This window comes from Pseudocercospora fijiensis (assembly GCF_000340215.1).
Source record: "Pseudocercospora fijiensis CIRAD86 unplaced genomic scaffold MYCFIscaffold_5, whole genome shotgun sequence".
NCBI lineage: Eukaryota > Fungi > Ascomycota > Dothideomycetes > Mycosphaerellales > Mycosphaerellaceae > Pseudocercospora > Pseudocercospora fijiensis.
Genome location: NW_006921536.1, coordinates 4,757,641 through 4,765,783, shown reverse-complemented (window position 1 = coordinate 4,765,783; position 8,143 = coordinate 4,757,641).

Genomic DNA, 8,143 nt, shown 5'->3' with positions numbered 1-8,143 from the left:
TAGTCGCTATAGGCGTTTATAGGGTACTCGTAGTAGGCGCTATACAGGGTACTCGCTATAAATAGTTCGTAGTAGTTAATATAAGTATTTAGTTTTAGATTAGACTTAGACTTACTTTATATATTCCGGATAAGATTTTCTATAAGCGTTTTGGATTAGACTTAGTATACGCGTTCCGGTTTATATAGGACTAACTATACTAAGCGTTTAAAATAAGGCTTATCCTACGCGTTCCGGATAGTACTGCTCGCTATAGGTATACTATAGAGGACTCGCTATATGCGTTTTATAGAGTACTCGTAGTAGGCGTTATATAGGGTACTCGCTATAAACAGTTCGAATGCTATTTAGGATAGTTTAACTATAGGCGTTTTAGATAGTATTTGCTATAAGCGTTACGTCGCTATAGGCCTTCCGGATAGTACTTAATAAAAGCATTTCGTTTCGAATTAGACTTAGACTTACTTTTTATATTCCGGATAAGACTTTCTATAAGCGTTTCGGATTAGACTTGCTATATACGTTCCGGTTTATATAGGACTAACTATACTAAGCGTTTAAAATAAGGCTTATCCTACGCGTTCCGGATAGTACTACTCGCTATAGATATTCTATAGAGTGCTTACTATAGGCGTTTTATAAGGTACTCGTAGTAGGCGTTATATAAGGTACTTACTATAAACAGTTCGAAACGTTCCGGTCTATATAAAACTAACTATACTAAGCGTTTAAAATAAGGCTTATCCTACGCGTTCCGGATAGTACTACTCGCTATAGATATTCTATAGAGTACTCGCTATAGGCATTTTATAGGGTACTCGTAGTAGGCGTTATATAGGGTACTTGCTATAAACGTTTTTAGTAGTATTTACTATAACCGTTTCGGATATAACTTGCTATAAGTATTCTGAATAGTGCTTACTATAGGTATTTTAGATAGTACTACTTACTATAAGCGTTCTTAATAGTACTTACTATTAGCGTTCCGAATTAGACTTTCTATACGCGTTCCGGATAGTACTTACTATACGCGTTCCGGATAGTACTTACTATACGCGTTCCGGATAGGACTTAGTATATACGTTTCGGATTAGAATTACTATATAGCGTATTCTAAATAAAACTTAGTATAAGCGTTATAGATAGTAGTACTAACTATTAGCGCTCCCGATTAGAGTTACTATACGCGTTCTAAATAGTACTTAGTATTATAAGTATTCTAAATTAGAATTCCTGTAAGTATTTTAGATTAAAATTACTTTAGGCGTTTTAGATTAGGCTCGTCGCCTTAGCCTTTACTTATAGCTCTTCGGCCTTTGCTTATAGCTCTTCGAGCTATATAAACACATTGCGCTTACGTAAGGAAGACGATCTATACCCGTTCGCGAGGCGGCCGCGAGGCCCGGGAGTAGCCGCGAATTTTGAAGTTCCCGCACGTGATTTCCCCGTAAGGAAGACGATCTATACCCGTTCGCGAGGCGGCCGCGAGGCCCGGGAGTAGCCGCGAATTTTGAAGTTCCCGCACGTGATTTCCCCGCGTTCTCCTCGTTCTCGTTTCGCCCGATTCGGTTAGTCCTAGCACTTGTTTTCGGGTTATTCTAACATTATATAGAATGATACGCTATACTATAGAGACCTCGGAACTTCTACGTACCCTCGGTTTTTCCGTAGACCTACTCGCACTATATAAAATTAGTAGCAATCTAGGTACGGAACGAAAGCCTTTCTTACCTCTATCTACTTAGGTCCTCTAGTAACGATCTAGGTTAAGAACGAGGCTAATTCGGAAGCTATTAACGAGCCGTCGCTATACTAAGAGCTTCTAAGCGAGCGTAGAAGCCTTCTTCGAAGAAGAAGGAAGCCCTTACTATATAACAACTAGCCGCTAATGTTAATCGAGCTACTAAGAGGCTACGCCGAGAGCCGACTACTAAGTTAAATAAAGAACTAACGGACGACGAGTTACTAGCTAAGACGTAGTAAACGTAGCAAACGCAGCCTTCCGGAGTAGATAATAACGATAATATATTAGCTAAAGAAGAAGATAAAGCTATAGAATAAGAGCGAGACTCTACGAGAGGTCTTCGAATACGTATTATAGTAGATAATAGTTAATCTAGCTAATCTACGGTTACTACTATCGACTAAGTACTATCCTCGCGAGATAACCGATAACGGCTAGTCCTATAGCGAAGATGTCTACGACTAGTACGCTAACTAGCTCGTAACTAGCTCTAACGACGACGACTAGAAGTTAGCTAGCTTAGAGATAGTAGCCTTAGCGGACAAGATTAAAAGTAAATACTACTTCCGTAGTACTAGTATTAAGAAGGGCAATTTCTAACGTACGTACGATATACTATATTCTTAGTATTCTTAAGGCAAGAAGGGCCTTAGATTAGACTTTAAGTTATTAGTTAAGCGCCGTAAGATAGTAACTATTAAAGAGCCGCCGGTCCGTAGTATAGGTAGAGCCTCGTAGAGCCGTCGTAACCGGCAAACTAGACCTCGTATAATAGCTACTTAGTAACAACTAGACGCTCTACGTACGAGCTAGGCTAAAGTTAAGGGTTAATCTAATAGCTCGGAAGCTAAAGCTAACGATAATAATGCCGCTTTAGTTAGCTTAACACCCGATTAACGATACGAGTTAGTAAAGCGATAGCCGTATAAGAACAGATACTACTAGAATAAGGGTAGTTTATACTAGTTTAGCGGTCCGGATAGAGCGGAAGATTACTATAAGATCTACCCTAAGATTGCCTCTCGATAGGTTAGAGGTATAAGAGATAGTCGCCTATCGATTAACAATCTAGGCTCCGTACTAGTATTAAAGATACAGAAGAACAGAGGTAGACAGCTTATTAATCCGTTTAAGACTCTACGGACAACTAGAATAGCCGCTATTAGCTCTATAACCCCTATAGTAATCTATAACTACTATAGGGAGCTATAGCCGGCTCCGCGGAAGCGTAGGTCTAGTCCGCTAGCGGCTTCTAGTCTAACTGTTAGACTGCTATTAAGTCTAATTCTAGGCTTAATCGCTTCTTATTAATCGTATACGGCGGATATAGAATTAATAAGCTTCTTTAGCTAGTTGCGTAAAGAATTAAGTAGCAGCTAGAGCGAGAGATACGTAGATATATCTAATATTAAGCGTATCTTCGCTAAAGAGGGTAACTTCTTACTTAAGCAGCTAAGGAGGGTTAAATTAAAGCGTTAGGTTAATACTAGACTTAAAGAAGGGCAATACGATCGCTTTATTAATACAGTAAAGCGATATATAGTTATCTAAGTCCGTAAGTAGCGTCTTAATCGTATCGATAAGTCGTCCGACGGCCTATTCTATCGTTAGCTATAGAAGCGCTGTTTTAGTATAGTCTATATAGAAGCGAGGTTAGGGGTAGATTTCCGGTTATAGGTCGGCGGTTTAATAGCTAAACTTTAGCTTAACTATTGTCGCTTATTATTCTGCTAATGCTACGTATTTTTGTATAGTATAAATTAGAGGTATATTAGATAGATATAGTCTCGGCTCTCTATACTTATAAGAATAAAAAACAATGCGTTATAGTATTGCGCTAGTATCGAGTTAAAGTCGTTAAATTTAGCTCTTTAAATCCGGACCTATAGGCTAAACCGCCGAGCGGAAGCCGAAATTTCGGCTGTCTCGGCGTAGAGTAAGCGCTGTAAAGTCGCGAACTTCTAGTGTATTGCTAGCGCTGTGTCTTTGTAGCGACTATATGTTTTTTAGGACGGACGACGGGAGGTTGTTTAGCGATATCGATAGTGTTGTTTCCTACCGAAGAGATAATATAGAAGTATTATAGTAGTATTGTAGTAATGCCCTATTAGTCGTTATAGATTCGGGCTTTATAAGCGGGTACTCTCCGGATCTATCTCCTATTAGACCCTTGCTAAGAGCGCACGAGCTACCGGTTTATTTATAAACCCCTTACGTAGCAAGGGTCTGATAGTAAAAGTACCGATCGGGCTAGATCTAAGATCCCTAATTTGCGATATTGTACACAACGCGATATACATTAATATTTTGTAATAAGGACGTAGAGTAGGCAATCGGATTTCATTCTACCTAAAAATCATATCAATGCGACGTTAGGTTGTTGTATTATAGTCTATAAGCCGAGGGCACTGCCTAGCTAAAAGCCGGCTTTAGTAACAGACTCAGTCTTACTAAAAACACCTATTTTGAAACATCGCCTAATCGATATACAAACACTTAGAGGCCCTAGTGCTACCAATTTTATAATAATCCCCGTTTAGCATATATATATGCGACAATGTAGTGTTGTATTATATCTAGAGAGCGGAGGTTACTCTAAGCTGCGTACTAAGACTTAGCTTTGTCGACTTTATATATGTTTCTAGTCCGTGCGTCTTTATGTGTTTGCTGCAGTTAGACGCGCCGCTCGCGGGCACTAGTCGCTTCTATTGCAATCTATTCCTTCGACGCCGTCGCTATTAATCTAGTCGCAACAATCTAGCATTTAACCTAGCATTTAACCTAGCATTCAACCTAGTATTTAACCTAGTCGCAACAATCTAGTATTTAATCTAGCGACAATGTCGGACGATAGCGATACTATTATAGCCGATATAGACGATAAGCCGCTACTAACAGAGCCTTCTAGCTTGCCTGTACTACTATAGCAATATAATACATTCGATACGAGCGAGCTCGGCTTAGCGCTACTATTAGACTAGCTTGCAGACATAGTAGCAGAACATAGCCTCGTAGAATATAGCCCTTACTAGACGAGCGAGCTTTTAGCGTTGCTATTAGACTAGCTTAAAGATATAGCAGCAGAATACGGCCTTCCGACAGCGCTAGCTCTAGTTGTTCTAACCCGCTAAGAGCGCCGTGTAGGTCTACTAGCTTAAAGATATAGCAGCAGAATACGGCCTTCCGACAGCGCTAGCTCTAGTTGTTCTAACCCGCTAAGAGCGCCGTGTAGGTCTACGCGCTAACGTCGCGCTACCTATTGTCGAGGAAGAAGAGGAGGAAACAGATAAAGATAATTACGAGACTAAGGATTAGGATAATAAGATAAGCGATAATAAGGTCGAAGCTAAAGCCGCTAGTGCTAAAGGTGGCTAGTTCTTTCGACTAGAAGATAAAGGAGACTTCTTAGATAATAATAATAATGTCGAGCCTTAGATTGTCGGTGCTGCTCGCCCTAGCACCGCTCGGAAGCGCTAGTTTCTAGCTAGTTTAGTAGCTAAGAAGAAGAAGAAGAAGCGTAAGAGTCTAAAGACTCTACCGTAGAAGTATACTAATATTATAGACCTGCTAAACCACGAGTACCTTACTACGCTAAAGCTACTCTTAATGCAGGTAGGAGATCTAGGAACAAAGACATAGCGCCGTCGTATCGATAAGATTATCGATGTCTTCTTATTCGAGGGTCTCGTAAGTACTCGTAGGCTCCGTTCTAAGTTAAAGAGGCTCGTTAGTAAGAAATTCTTCAACTAGTACGATCCGGACTCTACTATCGATAGATAAGAGAAGCTAAGTAAGATAGACAAAGTTATTAAAGATATAGCGCTAACTTAGTATAGTATCCTATAGGGTTTGCTTCCTAATAAGCGCTATACCGCTAAAGATATCGCTAAGGAAGATCAACCTAGTATCCGAGACAAATTTAGCCGCTAGAAGAAGCGTATCGCTACGATTACGTAGATCGTTACTCGATCGATTTTATTAAAGAAGGCGTCCTAGTTTAGTAAGTCCTTTAGGCTATTCCTATATACTAGTAGTATTAAGCGACGAGTCGTCGATATCCTTAGTGCGATAGGTCTTTATCCTACCTATCGTATACTATAGCGGCTAGCGAGGAAGACTACTTATACTAACCGAGAACGGGCAGTTAAGATGTTTATTAAGGGTAGATATGTAATCGTATACGACAACTTCTGTGTCTAGGAGAACCGGAAGGCTATCTAGACGACTAGTAGCAATACTAAGCAGCGCAATATAACGACCTCGTATATTACTAGGCATCAAGCTATCTAGAAGGGCCTAAAGAAGTATATGCTAAAGCTTAATAAGAAGATGAATCTACGGATTATCTTACGTAAGATCTGTAGCGATAAGTATAAGAAGGCGACCTCGTTATATTATATCGACTAGGCTATAGGTTTCCTTACCGGTAGTAAGCTCTAGTAGCTGTTCGAGGAATACGAGTTTAAGGGTCCTAATACAGACGATCGTACTCGCGGTAGTAGTCTAACTAAGCGACTCCTATAGCGTACGATCTAGATTAAGAACAAGAGGGATAGCAAGACCCTTGTAATCTCTTTGCCCGTATCTGACTATAATAAGGCCTCGATTGAAGATACCTACTAGGTATATAACGACATCTTCGAGAAGTTCTTAAAGCTCGATCCGGATAATAAGGCGTTCTAGGATTAGCTTATTATCGTTATCGGAGACTAAATAACTATCGATCGCATTCGTAGTATTAAGCTCGGTAGTGTTAAGAGCACGCGCTCCTACGATAAGAAGGACTTTATTGTCGGTATACTAGCATTCTTCTACATCGAGATAAATGCCTACTATACTCCTCTACGAACCTACTACGACACTAATAAGGTAGGCAAGCATCTAGCTTACACTCTTAAGGACATCGCCGAATACTAGACTATCCGCCGCTTTAGTAGTGTTAAGGCAGAGTACTATATCGCTCGATAGGTAGTATTCGTAGCATATCGCATATATATCAGTATGCAGTTCCTTTAGGAGGCCGATAAACAGCTCGGATTCAACTTCGGTACGTCTTAATTCGTAGGTATAAACCGTATCGAGGCAGTAAAGGCTCTAATTAAGGATTATCTTACACCTACGTAGTATATCGACATTATAGAGGCCATTTATACTAAGCTCTTTACGCAAGCTGCTTAGACTAGGCTAAATGCTAAGAGCGAGATAGAGGATCTATCGTATACTACGATAGCCCGACTACTATAGGAGATTAAGAACTTCCTAACCGTATATATCGCTATCCGCAAGATAGACCTCGGACACCTACGCCGTATAGTCGAGCATCTAATTCCAAACTTCTTCGGTGCCCGATAGCTCAACTATAGCCGTAAGATAGTTAACCTGTCTTAGCTACTAAATATATCTAATACTGTCCTATAGGAGGCAATCCTAGATTTAGCTATCGTTAATCTCGGCAATAGCAAGGGTGTTACTACTAATAAGATGCTTAAGCTATACAATAAGGATTACAAGCTCGATATCTAGGCTCGTAGCAACTCAACTTATAATGTCTCTACTATAATAGAGCTAATCTCGCAGAACCGAGAGGCATCGTAGGCAGTGCGCGGCTTGTTCGAGGGCATTAGGCTAAAGAGCACTAGGTACTATACCGAGAAGGATACCGCTAAGCAGATATAGGCTAGAGCGATTAAGAAGTACTAGGAGGGAGCTATATTGCCCGATCCTTACGATTACGACGCTAACTTTAATAATCTAACCGAGACACCGATAGATCTACGCCCTATCTCCGACGACATTTAGCAGATTAGTACAGGCCTAATCCCTAGTATATGCGAGTAGCTTAATAGCATTAATTAGCGTCTACTAAATAGCGTAACTCGTAACGCTCCTAATACCGTAGCTAATAGTGTCGACGACATCGATAGCGCTAATGCGAGAGAGCGTATTAATAGCAGTGCTTAGCGCGGTCTAGTCGAGGTAGGAATCGTTAATAATACTACTGCTAATCTATACTAGCTATATGTCGATGCTAAGGGCTTCGCTAACTTAGACCTAGATGTAGTAGATCTAACTAGCGGTCCTTAAATATAGGTAGGAGGGACGAATTCGCATAGGACACTATACTAAAGGAAGGCATTAGAACTATTGACGGCGAGTATAGATTAGTAGATTAAGAATACATTCTGCTTCCTTCGGCCTTCGGTCTAGTCTGCTACTAAAACACTAATCGTATAGTAGCGAAGTAGTAGCAGTAGACTAGAGTGCGCGCCTAGTAGACTAGAGTACGTGCCTCGTCGTACCGAAGAGCTTTTCAAACTAGCTATAGCCTAATGCGAAGTCCTTGCCTATGCCTCTAGTCGCTAGCAATTCTAGCCTTAGGCATTTAACTAGCAGCAGTCG